Source organism: Labrus bergylta, chromosome 6, assembly GCF_963930695.1.
Source record: "Labrus bergylta chromosome 6, fLabBer1.1, whole genome shotgun sequence".
In the NCBI taxonomy this organism is placed as follows: Eukaryota; Metazoa; Chordata; class Actinopteri; order Labriformes; family Labridae; genus Labrus; species Labrus bergylta.
In genome coordinates this window covers 10483673-10499608 of record NC_089200.1, presented here as the reverse complement: position 1 = coordinate 10499608, position 15936 = coordinate 10483673, and positions in this window count along the sequence as shown.

The following is a 15936-nucleotide window of genomic DNA, read 5'->3' as shown; positions in this document are numbered from 1 at the left end:
TCAAAGTGTGTCCAAGCTTGTGTGTGTGTGTATGTGTGTTTGAGAGCATCTGAGTGTGTCCACATGACAGTAGAAAGGTGCCTCAAAGATGTGCTGATGTGTCTGTCTCCAGTCGCTGTGCTGCTCCAGACTTTTTAGAGGCCAGATCATCAGATACCGGTTTTGAATGAGGCTCTATTCAGGCCCAGGGTCTCTGCGGAGGGAGCCGAGGAACTGGAAGTGGGACAGAGACGTGGGGACACATCGCAGTCCTGCAGTCCTGGAGAAAAGAGGGACAGCATGAAGAGTGGGGTGTGTGTAGTGATGGGGTGTGTGTGTGTGTGTGTGGGGGGTGGGGGATGATGGTGAGGAGGGGGGGGGGGGGGGGGGGGTTGTCGGTGGTGGATGACCTCACCATTACGGGAAACTTTCCCACAGCCTGCACACAAAGAAGGCCGTCAAAAGGTAAAAAGGATGAGAAAGAATAGAAATTTAACACAGTGTGTAAAAAAGGAGGCAGAAGAGCAGTTTGTGGATGAGAAAGAGGCTCTATCGGAGGGGGGAGTCGTCTTCCCTTTTCACTGATTCACTTGATTTTCAGGGTTGATAGCAGCTCTCTGCTCCTGCTCAGTAAAGGCCTGAGAGAGAGAGGCTGCTCAAAGTAGCAACCTCCACTTTTGGCTCCTGTCCCCTCTCTGCTGAGTCACCTGCCGCCATTTTGTTCCCCAGCTGGACCCCTGCTCAGGCACCTGGTGGCCCGGCGGTTTTCACAGCCGCTGCCTTCCCTGCTGCTGCTGCTGCTGCTGCTGCTGGACGACATCACATTCCTGACATTGCTCACTCCAACTGCTGTTTGGAAATCCAAAGGCCAGCTTCCGTTCGGGAATGCCTCCCTCACAGAGTCCCTCTCAGCCTCTGATCCCCGGCCTCCTCTCACTTTATTTGAGTTAGCTATTTAAAGCCGTGCTAAGTGCGCTGCTGCTGCTGCAAACACACACTCCATCTCACACACTAAAACCACACCAGGCCCGCAAATAATCCCTCTCCTATTTTTAATTTCATGGGCTTAAGGGACACGGACTGTGACCAGGCGCATACCCGCTTTATATTTTTATTTACTGCTTTGTCATTGCACCAAATATGGTTTGACTTGATCTAGCTTTACAGAACTATTAAGAGGTGCGAAATTCCACTTGTGTGACAAGTCATAAAATAATCCACTCTTAGTCTGTAATAAATTAAAAAGCGTGGCAAACTCATGGCCTGTAACGAAGATGTTTAAGAGATCAGTCATAAACGAGGATTGATTAAAAACATACAAATCTTAAAAATATTTAAAATGCTGAAAGGTCTCACTGTTCTTTGTATCTAAAATTGCTTATGCATCAAGTTAACCAGCAGTGGAGTTAATCTTTGGCCTGTCATAATAGTCATGATCTCCAGAGGTCAAATATCTCAACTTGAGACCGCTGCTGCACGTCGCAGAAAATGGTTAACCATAGAAAAACAGACGTGAACATTTCTCAACAAAAAATGACACTTGTTGGAGCAGGAAGTCACAGTTACTCAGCATCACAGAGAAACAACTGTGGAGCATGATCACAGCTCAGAAATATGCTTATGAGGAGGATGACATTTCTGGCACACTTTATAAAGCACACACACACACACACACACACACACACACACACACACACACACACACACACAATTAGATTCCAATCAAGATTTCTGGCCTACGTGCTCTCAGGCACATGCTGAGAAAGCAGTGCCTTTATGGCCAGCCTCTTCATTGTATTGTCTCCAGTATAACTGATCGAAACACACACACACACACACACACACACACACACAAAAGCCCTGGGTACTTGGGTATCAGCGTCAGTCTTAATGAACCTGTCTCCGGGGGGCGGGGCCGGGGTAATGTCCCACACAAAGAGCTCCCGCTGGGCCACCGAGCCAACCAGAGGCCAACAGATTAACTTGCATTACATCAGCATCCCCACAATACACCTAATGAGGGAGGGATTATGTGTGTGTGTGTGTGTGTGTGTGTGTGTGTTGGCTCTCATGCCATTGCATCACTAATTAAATGCAATGACTCACTTTTGCTGATTCAGTGTACGTTCAGCTGGGTCTTTCAGACGTGTGTATGGACAGAGGCATCTTAACACACATTCAGCCTCCTTATAACTGCTCTAGTTCAAAGTTTCATATCAACAGTTTCGGTTCTAATAAAGCTGCTTCACACAACACCGGCTCAGCACCACAGAGACGGCGCACACAGATAGAGGACTCAGTGGTCACCAAAAACACAGTTTCAACATTGAAAGTTGTCACAAACATGTCATTAAATCAGAGTTAATGTTGCATCATGTCTTTGTTACAAAACAAAGATGAGATTTAGCAAGAAAGCAACTTTTTCCTTTTCAGCATCATCATGGATAAATGCATAAATACCAAAAAATCGATTCATAGAATGCCCTCCAGCGAACTCTGAGGATTGGAGTTCCTCCCTCTCTTCCAGGGTTAAGGAATTTGATTTCTAGCCACTTTGTTTCAAATTGTAACTGCTTTTAATGGATCTCAAAGGTTTTGGACCCTGATTCTGAGTCATACTGTGCTTATAATCTCAACGGCGTTGGAAATGACGGAAACCTCAGTGTCCTTTCAAGAATAAATAAAGATTTGAAATGAAAATTAAATGAGATTATCTGATCACATCTGATTTCAGCGTTCAAGATCCCGGTTATGGCTGCTGAAGAGGACTGGAAAGTTAAGGGTGGTTGAACCACAAAATGACACTCTAATCAAAGTGTCTTATTGCTAACCTATGCATGACATCTGGAACTTTATTATTATTACATTATTCTCTGCATTATGCAAATATCTGAGTAAAGAGACGATTGTTAGGATTGCTTTGCAACAAATGTCTTCTACCTCCATACATCTAATGCCTGCTGAAGCCGGCTGCTCATGTCTCGCTCTGTCTCAGTAATGTCAGTGTTTTGAGGTTGGCGAGTGTACTTATTATCATTAACTTTGAAATTAAGTTTGGAGTTGCATGAAACTGTGATTTTCCTCTGCGCAATAACAGCATTTACATGTCACGTTGATTTGCATGCTGCGTGAGTGTTGTTTTGTGACACTGGAATGGTGTTTTTTTGCATCTCTTTGTGCTGTTTCCTGCCTCTCTGCAGTGTTTGATTAGACTGCACATACCTCTGGTTCACGTTTCAACTCTGTTATTTTCCATCTTCAGTTTCAGCCTCATTCTTTATACTTTTCTCTTTTATTTCCCGTCTTTTATTCGGCCTCTTCAGCGCACTTAAAAACTTTTACAGAAATGTGGGAACAAAGTGGTGAGTGGACATGTGTCTCCCGTGGAGAGAGACACATGCTGCCTGTCCTGTTTGGCTCTCTGCATCCCTCCTTCCTTCTCTATTTTTGCACCATCAGTTTTCTCATTCAGCTTTTCTACCTCATGAGTTTTTGGAGGCTCTGACCCAGATTTTTTTTCAAGTGAGGAAATCACCCGATAAAAGGGGGGCTGCTTATATTAATAAATTAAAGGACAAAAGAGCAAGAAGAGGAGGGAGAAATTAAAGAATAAACTCTGCGTGAAGGGGCAGAGTCAGTGAGTGGGAGATAAAATGAGAAGGGCAGACAGAAATAGAACAGGGTCGTTTGGGATGGCTACACAATGGACACCAGTGTGGACAGTTTCCAGTATCTGCACTCAATGCCCCACATCCACTCCTGTCACACCCCTCGAATTAAACCAGGGGGTGCGTGGGTAACGGGGGGGGGGGGGTTGAAGGGCCCAAAGTCATCTGACAGCCCCCAGAAGCGCACAACATCTGACCGCCTCCCTCTAACATCCAGGAACATTATATCCTGGCTGCAGCTTACACTGTATAACAAGAGGAGTTACCCCCTGTGTCATAGTGAAGCCAATATGGAAGTGCCTTCAAGCTGCATTCTTTCTAAAAGGCCAGTGGGGTCGACTTAACTGGTAGCAGAAAGTAGTCTGATGGTTTAGAGGTTTATGAAGAAATTATGCCAAGACATTCATATTGTTTTGCAACGGCGTGATATTGGTGACCCAGTCGGTGTGAATTCACATGGCCTTACTTTGTTGCAGAAGCACGAGAGAACAAGGCACAGCAGGAGCTCCACATACACACTCTCAGACATGCACACACACACACACACACACAGCGCTGCACTCCCCTGTTGGCTCCGTCGATTGCGTCCTGTCCCTGTATTGCCTCTGTTACTACCTCTGAAAACGGTACAGAGTGTGGATCACTTAATCCCCCCCGTTACGCCTCTGCAACATTCAAATCGAGGGATGACAATACAAGCCTTGAAATGGCAGCCTGAATAAGGCTCATGAAAAAATGTACCATAATTAAAGCTTAGTGCAGCAGGATCTGTTAATTCCCTTGAATTCCCCGCTCAAATCCTTACAAGTTATCAAACGTTGATGATAACTGGCTACAAAATATCCTCCTAAAAGACAATACAGTGATTGATTTGCTTCTCCGTCCAAACTTGATTGTAAAAAGGCAGAGTGAACTGGAGTTTGTATCCTAAATTTTAAGTGATTAATTACTAAAAAAAAAATGAAGGAAGACGACTTTAAGCAGGAAACCTCAAAGAATTCTGAATAGGGGCGCTGGTGGAGCAGTGGTTTGTGCGCGCGCCCCATGTATGGAGGCTGTAGTCTACCAAGCAGGCGGCCCAGGTTCAAATCCAGCCTGTGGCTCCTTTCCTGCATGTCATTCCCAACTCTCTCTCTCTCCCTGATTTCTGACTCTATCCAGTGTCCTATCTCTCAATTAAAGGCACAAAAGCCCAAAAAGAAAAGAAAAAGAAAAAGAACTTTAAATAAAGTCTCCTGATGTAAAAATAGCTCCTCTAGTTTTCACTTTCATTAAATTTAATTCATAATCCTGTACTGTTAAATGGGACTGAGGCGTGATTCAGATCAAAGAAAACAAACTACAGGGTGTTCATACTGCTCTGGATGAGTTTAACACAATTTTTTTCCTGAAATTGATTTGTCTCACCAAGTTTTCTACTGGAATGAAGCTCATCCCTGAGAATCTACCTGCCATTTTTTAAAAACCCTGGATTATAGTTTATTGTGTCGGACAGGACTGATGATATCTGGTGCTTGTCTTACTTTTCTCATTACTGAACAGAGCGAGTATTCAGGTCGAGTCCAGCCAGTGTCATCTGTCAGCGGCTCTGTCTCCACACTGCTGGCCTGGCTCTCCTCCTCCAGACTCCCTGACTGTGTGCTATGATGTCATGCTGCAGCGGGGGTGTGTTCGGGGGTGTGTTTGGGGTGTTGGTGGTGAAAAGCGCGGGGGCAGGATAACAATGATGGCTGAACCCTTGACCTACTGGTCGTGACCTTCCAGCACAGAGTCACCAGCCGGGTGAAACCTCTATGCTGCATCGAGGGCAGACCCCCTCACGTGGCGACTAGCCTGCTGTTAGCATTAGCATGGGCTATTGACCCGGGGTCCCGACCTCGAGGGCTAGAGGTCAGGTGAGGATCCTGAGCCGACACCTCTTTTTCTGAGCGCTCACACACCTGCATACAAGGACCAATCAAGTAGATTTCTACACAAAAAAAAGAAGCAGAGCAGAAAAAACAGGTAACCTGATGCACATTCACACACTTCAGCTCATCCGCGCATTCAAACACATACAGGAATGCATGCATGCACACACAATCCCATACAGGTAGGGTTACCTCTAACATAAACATCTACACCATAAGAAAGCAGAACACCCTCTCTGGGACACATTCCTGTATCCTGAGCCCGGCTGCCGATAAGAGTCTTGTGTGAGCAGGACACATGGACCAAGTTTGGGCTAATTCAGCACCTGGGAACCCCTCGGCTCTCGTCCTCCAACCCTGTCTAACTCCCTCTTTGGGAACAAACCCAGCCTTGTGCAACTCCCAACAATGTCAGTGACACTCTACACTGCCCCATTGCCACTAATTGTTAGCTCACAATGCTTCCTGGTATTGTGTTCAACAATGCCCACTCTGAATAGAGAGTCTAACCTACTTGTATTGTCGCTAATTGGTTTCTTGAGAGGAGTAGAAAATGGGGAGAGAAAGGGAGAGAGGAGATGTTGGTAATGGACTGCAGTTTCATTGGAGTCGTCAGTAAATAGAGTTCACAAAGGGCTTTGTGGGGTCGAGGGCCGAGGGTCGGAGGTGAAGAAGAAGAGGTGCACCTGCACTCTCCACAGGCTGACAATGAGCTTATTCAGCTGCTCGGCCGGCAGAGCGATGGAGGACAGAGGCTGAGGCTGTCCCACAGCCCGAAGAGACACCCAGACACAAACACACACACACACACACACACACACACACACACACACACACACACACAAACACACACACACACACACACACACACACACACACACTCTCGAAAAAAAAGCCATGCAGGCAGTTAAACACTGAGAGGGAGGAATAAAAGACATACAGCAGATGGAAAAGGATCTATATCTGGTCTATCTTTAAATCTAAACGACATGTAATACTGATCTGTGGAGTATAGAATTATTTCTAGTGTCAACAGTCTTACTCTAACAATATCAGTCACAGAGATGAGAAAAGATGGTACAAGGAAGTAAGAAACTGTAAAAAAAAAAGTGTTACAATTATTACGTCAAAAACTGGTAGGTGCACAAAAGTAAAAGAACAAAGTACAACAAGGGACACAAATGAAGAGAAGATGGAGAGAATTAAATCAACATATTGTAAGAGATTAGGGATGACCCGATACCGATACCAGTATTTGGCATCAGTCCGATGCCGCCCTTAAGTACTCATAGTCATACAACGGCACCGATACCACTTTACGGCGGGCGTGCGCCTCTTTTCAGTTGAGTGGGTTGGTAGGGAGAAGCGAGATGTCAGCGGTGTGGAGATATTTCAGCGTAAACGATGATGACAAAAGAAGAGAAGACTGCAAACTTTGCACTCCCCAGCCTTCCGTGCATGGCTCACACGCTACAGCTAGCTGTTAACGAAGGACTTTTGGCTCAGAGGAGTGTAGCTGACGCGGTGTCAGTCGGATGTAACATTTTTGGACATTTTAAGCATTCGGCATTAGCCTACTTCCGCCTGGAAGACATTCAGTTGCAGCTCAACCAGCCCGTAAGAAGAATCCAGCAAGACGCGCTGGAATAGCACGTACTAAATGCTACAGTCTCTCACCGAGCAGATGCGGGCTCTGGGAATATTTGGCTCCGAATATGAACTCCCCGACAATCTTACAGCGCACCAGTGAACACTTCTGGAAAAAAACTTTGTCTGTTTTGGCTCCGAAAAGTGAGCTCGTCCGATGCTTTAGCATCAGATGTAATTCCTGCTGTGACCGTGCTTCAGAGACTTTTGACCAAAGAAACAGACGTGGATCAGGGCATTAAGTTCTCGTAACGGTACTCGGTATCGGTGAGTACCCAAATGTAAGTACTTGTAGTTGGTTTGCAAAAAAGTGGTATTGGTGCATCTCTATAAGAGATATTTGGATTTCCAAAGATTAAGAGTTAAAATCTGAAAAGGTACAGTGATAGCAAGATAGACAACGTCTTGAGGCAATGGAGGAAAATACACATTATTAATATAGTTTCTCCAGTTGCTTCCATTCCTTTATGCTATCTACATCAAACAATACAAACACACACACAGTTTCACACTCAGCACCTGAGTTATAATATTCTGCAACTGAATGCAGCTGGTGGTCTAAACCTTCCACTCTTTGGTCTTCATATCAGTGTTTCACTTAACAGACAACATGCACACAACTCCTTGACTATATTTAATCAATATTTCTGTGCAAAGTGAGACAGGCAGTTTGTTGTGATAAACCCACAAGATATTTATCACAATCATTTGCTCCTCTTTTGTCTCCTTTTGGTCCTTAAGAAAGATTTAGGGCATGATTACTGTCTTAACTCACTCTCACTGTTCTCATTCTCATCAATCTAATTTAGTTTCCAGCAGCAGCAGAGAGAGGCTATTTTCAGCAAATAGCTCCAAAACCCACTGAACACTGATCAGCACCGAACAGCAAACAGACAGAAAATTGAGACTATAGTCAATGTATCAACATGGCAGGAAAAGAGCATTTTACTCAGACATAACTGCATGATGCATTTTCATTCATCAAGTTTACACTGCAGTGGGATTGAAGGTTGCTTTAAATATGCTGCACAATACACAAATGCCATTATAGCAACCAGGAACTAAATAAAAAAAAAGACATGATAGATTTATTATAGTAAATCAACGGCTGGGGGGAGGGGCTAGCTTGAGGGGTGTTACTTCCTCTTGAAAAGGTTAAACCCTGCATCCTAAATGTATGAACACTTCAGTGGCAAAAAAACCTATATTTTACTGATACACATATTTGGCCCATGAATGAATCAAAAATATAATATTGATAATTGTTGTAATAGGAATGAGTCCTAAAACCTGGAAGTAAGTTAACATTTTAGGGCCATGGGGTCTGTCCTCTCAAACTGACGTCAAAATCATCCGACCGTCGTTTGCGTAGTTTGCGATAGCATTACGTTAGCTTTTTTCTTCTGTCGACTGCATTAACGCTTCAAACATCATAAAAATGGTATTCAATTGTGAAGATTATCCTGCTGAACAAAATGCATATGCATCAGAAACGTGTGTTTGCCACAGAGCTTATTTTATGCAATGATCCTAAATCCAATGCAAAAATACCATAGGCGAATTTGCACACGTCATTTGGTTTGTTCTCTATGACGTAACGACGCCTGTGACGTCGCCTGTTCACCTGTGCTGTTTTTGTCCATTGAATGTGTAGGACAACATTAACAAGTTTTCCTCTTGCAGTTTGTACTGTAAGGGTCTGTTAAATCTTATCAATGCAATACGTTTACTGCATTCAGTACCTTTTACCTTTATTTGGGAGTTTTTCAGAAACTTGCCACAGAGCAAAACGGCCTTAAGTTACACGATTTTTAAATGAGGTTTGGTGTACACCGAAACAAACCTTAGCTGTTTGGAGCAAAAACAGACGTGACAGTTGAATAACAGAAAACAGTAGACCTACACAACAAGGTTCACTGCTGATATTAAAACCAGCATTACAATCAGCTTGCACACATATGCAACTTTACTGTTGTGATGATGAAACAGGAGAGAGAGTCGATTATCTGTATGTCGGGTCGAGGCCCGGGCTGCTAATTCCAGCAATCAGATTGCTTCCAAAGTGGGGATATTGTGTCGCCACAGACGAGGACGAGGATGATGAGGAGGATGAGGATGAAGTATCTCTGTAAGCAGCCCAACTTACATGAGCTAAAAGTAAGCTACCGCCGTCTTTAGCTGTGTGTCTCTGGATAACGTTAGCAACGGTTAGCAGTCTGTTGCTAGCGTGTCGGGGAATTTGCGGTTTCCATGGTTATTTGAGATGACTCGGCTTTACTGTATTCATTTTTATCTAAATCTAAAGTTGTAGGCCTATTATCTTGCAATAACATACTTTAAACAAAGAAAAGCAGTTTTTTATTTTTTGTTGTTTCCATTGTCTTAACGATTTTCAATCATAATTGATATTACGGAAGAGGATTAGGGTCAGACATTAACAAATAATAAAAGGAGGAAGATTTGTTTCCCAATAGGCATAATGCAATCTGATATAAAAAGTAGAAATGTTTTGAATTAAGTTGAAATTCAATTAGGCCTAAGTGAACTTTAGTCTTTTATCACCATGGCATATGGCTACATGTATTCTTGTATTCTATTTAAACTTTTTTCTGGACATTTAAACTTTTTTCTCTTCATATTTCGACTTAATTCTCTAAATTTCAACTTTTTTCTGGAAGCACAAAATGAAAAAAATAAATCGTATTTATTATTAATTCAGAATTTATTTCTCATGCCTGGCCCGAATCCTTTACTGTTAAATGTTAATTTTATGCAAGACGGGTTTTTTTTTTTTTTGTTGTGGTAACCATGTCTGCTGCTTGGTATCTGAATTCTGCTCGCACTGACAGAGACTTTCTTTCCGTGGACCATGTGGGGAGTGCATGTCATCTTTTAAGTCAGAAGACTCATGGTGTCCATTGATTTTGTGATTTATTCAGCATGTTTTTAACGACTGAGTTAAGTCTGTGGTCATTAAATCTGCAACTTGCAAATCTTTTTTTTGCCAGTAGCCAAACCTCAATCAGATAAAGCTCACCACACCCCTGCAGAATCCCACACAGTCCTGTTTGGACCTTATAAGGACACATGTAGAGCTCACCACCCTCCGTTTTCAATTCATTAAGGAAAGTGGGGAGAGAGAAGACCCTGAATGAGACCCTATTAGTAAACCTTGTTTGGATCTTAAACATTATTTTGTAACCCAGGGAAACAAAAGCAGGACAATATCTCTTAATGTGTATTCTGCACTTATTCCCTGCTGGTTTATGTTACTAATCTGTACCTCTGCTCCCCATTTTCTCTCTTGTTTTCTCAGTCCATTTTTGGTATCTACTCAGATTCCCCTGTCTAGTTTTTGTATGTCTAACTCAGAGGAATCTGTACTTCTTTTTTAGAAATAACAGATAACTCCTCTTTTTCCTGTTCCTGAAAGTTTCACACAGCCAGACGCACCTTTAAACGTACATTCAGAGAAGGCGGTAAACACACGCCGTCACACACTCACTGAGACACAGTGTGCTGTTATATATTCCCATGAAGTCCCAAGGCCATGTTTTTGTTTCCGTTGTAAATGTAACAGGGTAAATACAGCCGCTGCTGACAGAGGATTCAAGGTGTTGGAGACAGATTGTAAAGCCTGCAGTGTTGTACTGTTACACTCAGTGTTTGGAACATGTTGTATCGATGGCTTTGTGTTTTTTTAGTTTGTGTGTGCATGCATACATGTGTGCAGTGATCCCTGCAACATACCAGTCAGCATCAGTAAATACCACATGAACTATATACAACTATTTTGTGACTGTGTTTAGTTTCCAGTATCTAATCTACTTGGGTTAGAGCTTTAATTCACCACAATAAGTAACTAGAAGTCTCTCTGCTCTTTGAATTTTACATTCATTTGAAAATGATTATCAATGATTTCATTAAACATAATTTTGAAAGTTAGGTGGATAGATACTTTATTGATCCAGAGTGAAATTCGCATGAATTCAATTATTCGCATTTCAAAACAGTTTTTGGTATGCTTTTATTTTGAAAGAAAATAAGGATTTAATTCCGAAAGATAGGACATTACATTAACCACGTAAAAGAAACTGGCTAGAGGTTGAAAATGAACTGAAAACGGTTAAAGGGAACAGTCAAAAAGTGAAATGATTGATTGCACAAGATGAATATCAGGGAGCACTCACTAGCAAAGTTGTCCTTGGCAAGCGGCACGATTGCCTCAGATGGTCCAAATTTCTGTCTTGAGAAGTGGTTCTTCCCACTTCAGTGTGTTCGTGTGCTATCACTTTGGAACTACAACAAACAACGTGGATGCTACAAAGATGTGTGAATGTCTTTGTTACAAGTATGAGCAGAAAGTTATTGCGCATTATGTGAGCAACAAAACAAATTTTGCCCCCCATGTGATGACGATTATGACATCAAGTAAGGCACCTAATAATTTCCCGAGTTTCCAAGTCGTTGTTCCGACCTGAGCAGGCATTCATGTGCATTTTACAACTCGGGAACTCTTCTTTCCTTTGTGTCCGACACCACATGAATGCACCACTGGAAAGTGAACAGAGAAGGCTGTACATTCTGCGTTTTTTTTCTGTACTGTAAACAAGACACAAACATCAATTCAGCATAAAGTGGTGGCAGTGGTACAGCTCATAGGGAGCAGCACTTCACAGATATAGGGCGCGGCCATTTAAGACTTTAAGAACAAGCAAAACAATCTTAAAATCGATTCTAAAACTCACATGTAGCCAGTGAAGGGAAGCAAGGACAGGTGTGGTGTTGTCACTTCACTTGGTACAGCAGCATTTTGAATTAATTGCATTCTTTGCATGTTACACTTTCTAATGCAGGAATAAAAAGCATTGCAATAGTTGAGTCTGGAAGAGATAAATGCCTGGATGACTTTTTCTAGGTCACCAGAAGAAAGGAATGATCTGATTTTGGTTAATTGTATCAAGAAGATGCTGTGAAACAGGAACACGGGACTCAGTAGAGGGGATGAATGCAGCGATAGATTGAGAGGCTGGAGGGAGCATAAGAAAAAGATGGAGATTGAAGAGAAGGGGGATGGGAGTGCTGAGAGAAATACAGGGAAATGGGTGAGGGGTAGGTAATGTTGTGGTACAGAAGCCTGTGCATGACATAGTGAAAAGGTGAGTGAGTGGAAAAGACTGAGAGAAAGAGAGAGGGAGAAAGAGAGAGCGAGGTGTTGGTGCTTTTTAAATAGCCTACGTGGAACACCAAATCCCCTCAGCAGCACAAATCAGCTGACTGACTGCCACTTGCCAAGGAGTGGGTGGGGGTGGTGGGGCGAGCAGAGCTTATAACTCTCTGCACTGACACATTCACCGTGCAGAGACGAAACAGGGCTTTACCCATGTTGGCCCTTGAGAACTCTATCCTGTCTAAACATAGACCTCCTGGTGCACTGGGGGAAGACGAAGGAAACTGGCACGGGAAGAAAGAAAGAGGAGAGATCAGCTGTTTTTTTCTTATTTCCTACCACTCATTTCACAGCTTTATTCCACTAGCATTACCTGATTTATAATAAACCTTCCCTACTCTGATTTTTAAAAAGGTCTTCTCATACACTGAGAAATCCCATCCTATAAAGTAACTTTCTAACCAGGGTTGCAATCTATGATATTAAAGTTGGATACTGTCTTTTGCTGACCAAAATACCAAAATGGTAACTGAGCTTATTGTTCACAAATAAAATACCTTTTTGCAGTAGTCAATGGTGTTATGATCTGGGTGTTGATTTGATTTTATCTGGAAAAATCACAAGCTGTCAGTCATCCAGCAGTGTCTTACTGGCCAATTCCACAGGATCTGTGTGCAGTGCGTTCCAGCAGCACCTCTGCTCTGTTACAAATAAGTGCTGAGTCCATTTTCGACGGAGCCCACTGCAAGCATGCATCAAGCTGAACAGAGCAAATTGACCCAGGCAGGAAGTCAGACAAGAGAATGCATAGAGTGTCTAGAGTCCCTATCGTATATTCCATCACTTTATAAACTCTATGTGAAAACATTGACTGAATGAACAGAAAATCTACCTCTGGAAGGGTACTTGTTGTTTGCAAGTTGTTCTCTTTGTTCCTGCATGATCTTGTGTACCTGCTAGTCCAGCTGCTCATGGCTGCGCTTGGGTTCAGAAATGGTCCCAGTGGGGTAGTTTGCTTCCCGTTGGGCAGGGCATAACCTGGGCTCAGATGGGACACTGCGCACACAGAGCCTTGTGAAATCCACCAATTAGTCCACCAGAAAAAAATACTGAAGGGGTTCACAACTTTTTCCATTCTCTGCTTAGTTGCAAGTACAAGGTCACCATACTCCAACAAACTAGGATAGATCAATGAAATATGACAATAAACTTCAGTGAACCTTCAAGATCTTCAACTATGTGTGGTTGCCTTTGGATCAAACTTCTAAACTCAAAAGCAAGCACAAACTCAAAGAAAAAAGTCATATTCAACACTCAGTTTAAGACAAACTTGAAACAAACATCAGTGAAGACACTGCTTGGTTCTCATTTAGAGTGAGGTCTAAATACATGCCTGCAACAAAAATAACCATCCCCATTGATGCTTCCAGTAAAGAATAAACTGTGACATAAATATGGCTTGAACTTATCAAACTGTGCACCATTTTACCAAATTTAAACAAGTGGCAAACGAAAGCAAGAACCATAATAAATAAGTTGTTTCTTTCAAGATGACAATGCCGTCACTCATAGTGCACATATTGTTTCATAAGTGAAATGAAAGGGTGTACTTTATTTGCTAAGGTCTTTGCAGTCACAAGAAATGAACTTAATTCAACTTGTCTGGATTGTTGGACAACAGTGCTAGCCAACACCACCGTCAAAAAACCAAATGATTATCCTTCAGAAAACCGTAGTCCATCCCTCCAAGAAACAATTCCAAGTCCAATTTTAAGTGTTTTGGCAGCATCTGTTAGCCCAGTACCTTACTAAACTACTTTATGTTGGTTGTTCTTCAGTTTGTCACGCATGGAGAGTTCAAGGACTGAAACGATGTCCAGGCAAAGATTTAAGAAAACAAGGATTTTAGGGCTCAACTGTCAACTCTAGACGTGAATTGCTTGACAAGATGGTTTTGTTTGCATTGGGGTTTGGCCAATTGGATAAAGTCCTACATTGCAAAAAGGGTAGTTCCTTCCATAGATTCTCTATTGGGCACTTTTCCAGTGTCTTGGTTTTTGGTGGAAGCCAGTTTAAGTCCAGGGTATACTAAAAAGATTGTTTGTCCAACCACGTCTGAAGGCAAACGTGTTTATAGCTGCTCTGAACGGCCACACTTGAAGGTGGGGTGAAAAGTCTGCCATCGTAGAGAGGCTAATTGTTTAAAGGTGGAGAGAACAGTGCACATTTTCAGACAGACTCTCCTGGAGGGCATTTTTTTCTGCCCTCATTTGCACACAGTAAGTGCCAGGAATAGATCATTTTCTCACCTCCTCACACCCGGCCAATCACCGCATGAAGTGGGCACCATCGCCGGTTGCTTGTTACCTAAGTTAGAGAAATTAGAGGGTAGAGAGTTTCTGGCACTGGTCCATCGTACCACATGCTATTGTTGGGCTACAGTGATAACTATGAGTAGATATACTCGGTCAATCTCAATAGACACATCTTCAGTATCATCCTGGGGAACCCCTAGATGTTTCAGATAATTCAAGCAATGTCCATTCTTTTGGTCTGTCCTTGGAAGGCAATTCAAGCTAAGAGCTTTTCTTGGAATGTCCCGATGGCCTTCCAAAGATTTCCATCCTTAAGGCCAAGTGTTACATAAGTTCATCTGATCAAGATACAGAAAATGTCATAACCTGCTGCAAGACTCAAGGGGAAGGGGTCTAAGATGCTGTTTGACAGCTTGAGCAGTGGTATTTTAAAAACATGCCTATATAAAATGAAAACACAAACTGCCTCAGCTATCTCTTAGGATGTAGGAGAGTAGTTTCTATCGCTGACAGAGTTTCTGTTTTTCCAACTAATTTTCTACTTGGTTTAACACCAATTCAAAATCTGTTTAACTGACCTGTCTTAAGGTAAGAAAACACTCAGAACACAGTCCAACTCGAACACAATTTATTTGAAAATTGTCTGCGGGGACTGAGTGTGGCTAACTTTAGCAGTGCAAGCACTGCAAGCCTTCGGTCCTCCTTGCAGCTTAACATCCACAAACCCATGTTATATTTAGTAACACATTGTCGATATGCCAGTTTAACCTGACACAGCTTGCATAACTTGCATAAGTTATCTCTATTTTCTAGATCAAATGCTGCCAAACTGTGCTGCTCAAGATGCTGTCTGTTCACTGTGCTTGTTTACATCCGGGTAGAAGAGGATGGTGCTACAGACAGTCTATGGTTACAACCCTGGCTAGTGGTGAGTGTTGCCGTTTGAGCATAACATTTAACCTCCATCGAAGGCCAAAATATTAATAATTAGTCAAACCAACTAGAATTTTTGTTACTGACTTGCGAGAGAGTTGACATTCAACTGTTTAGCACATCCCTAATTTCAAGTACTCATACAATTCAAGTCCTATAAAAATATATTCATTGTTATCATATTTCAGAAGGTGTTTCTATTAACCATGTATGGCCCCAATATTACAACTTTAATAGCCTTTCTAACTCTTAGCAACTGTAATATGGGGATTTACCAATGCATATTGCTGAATTGATGACTGATTTTGCCAGCT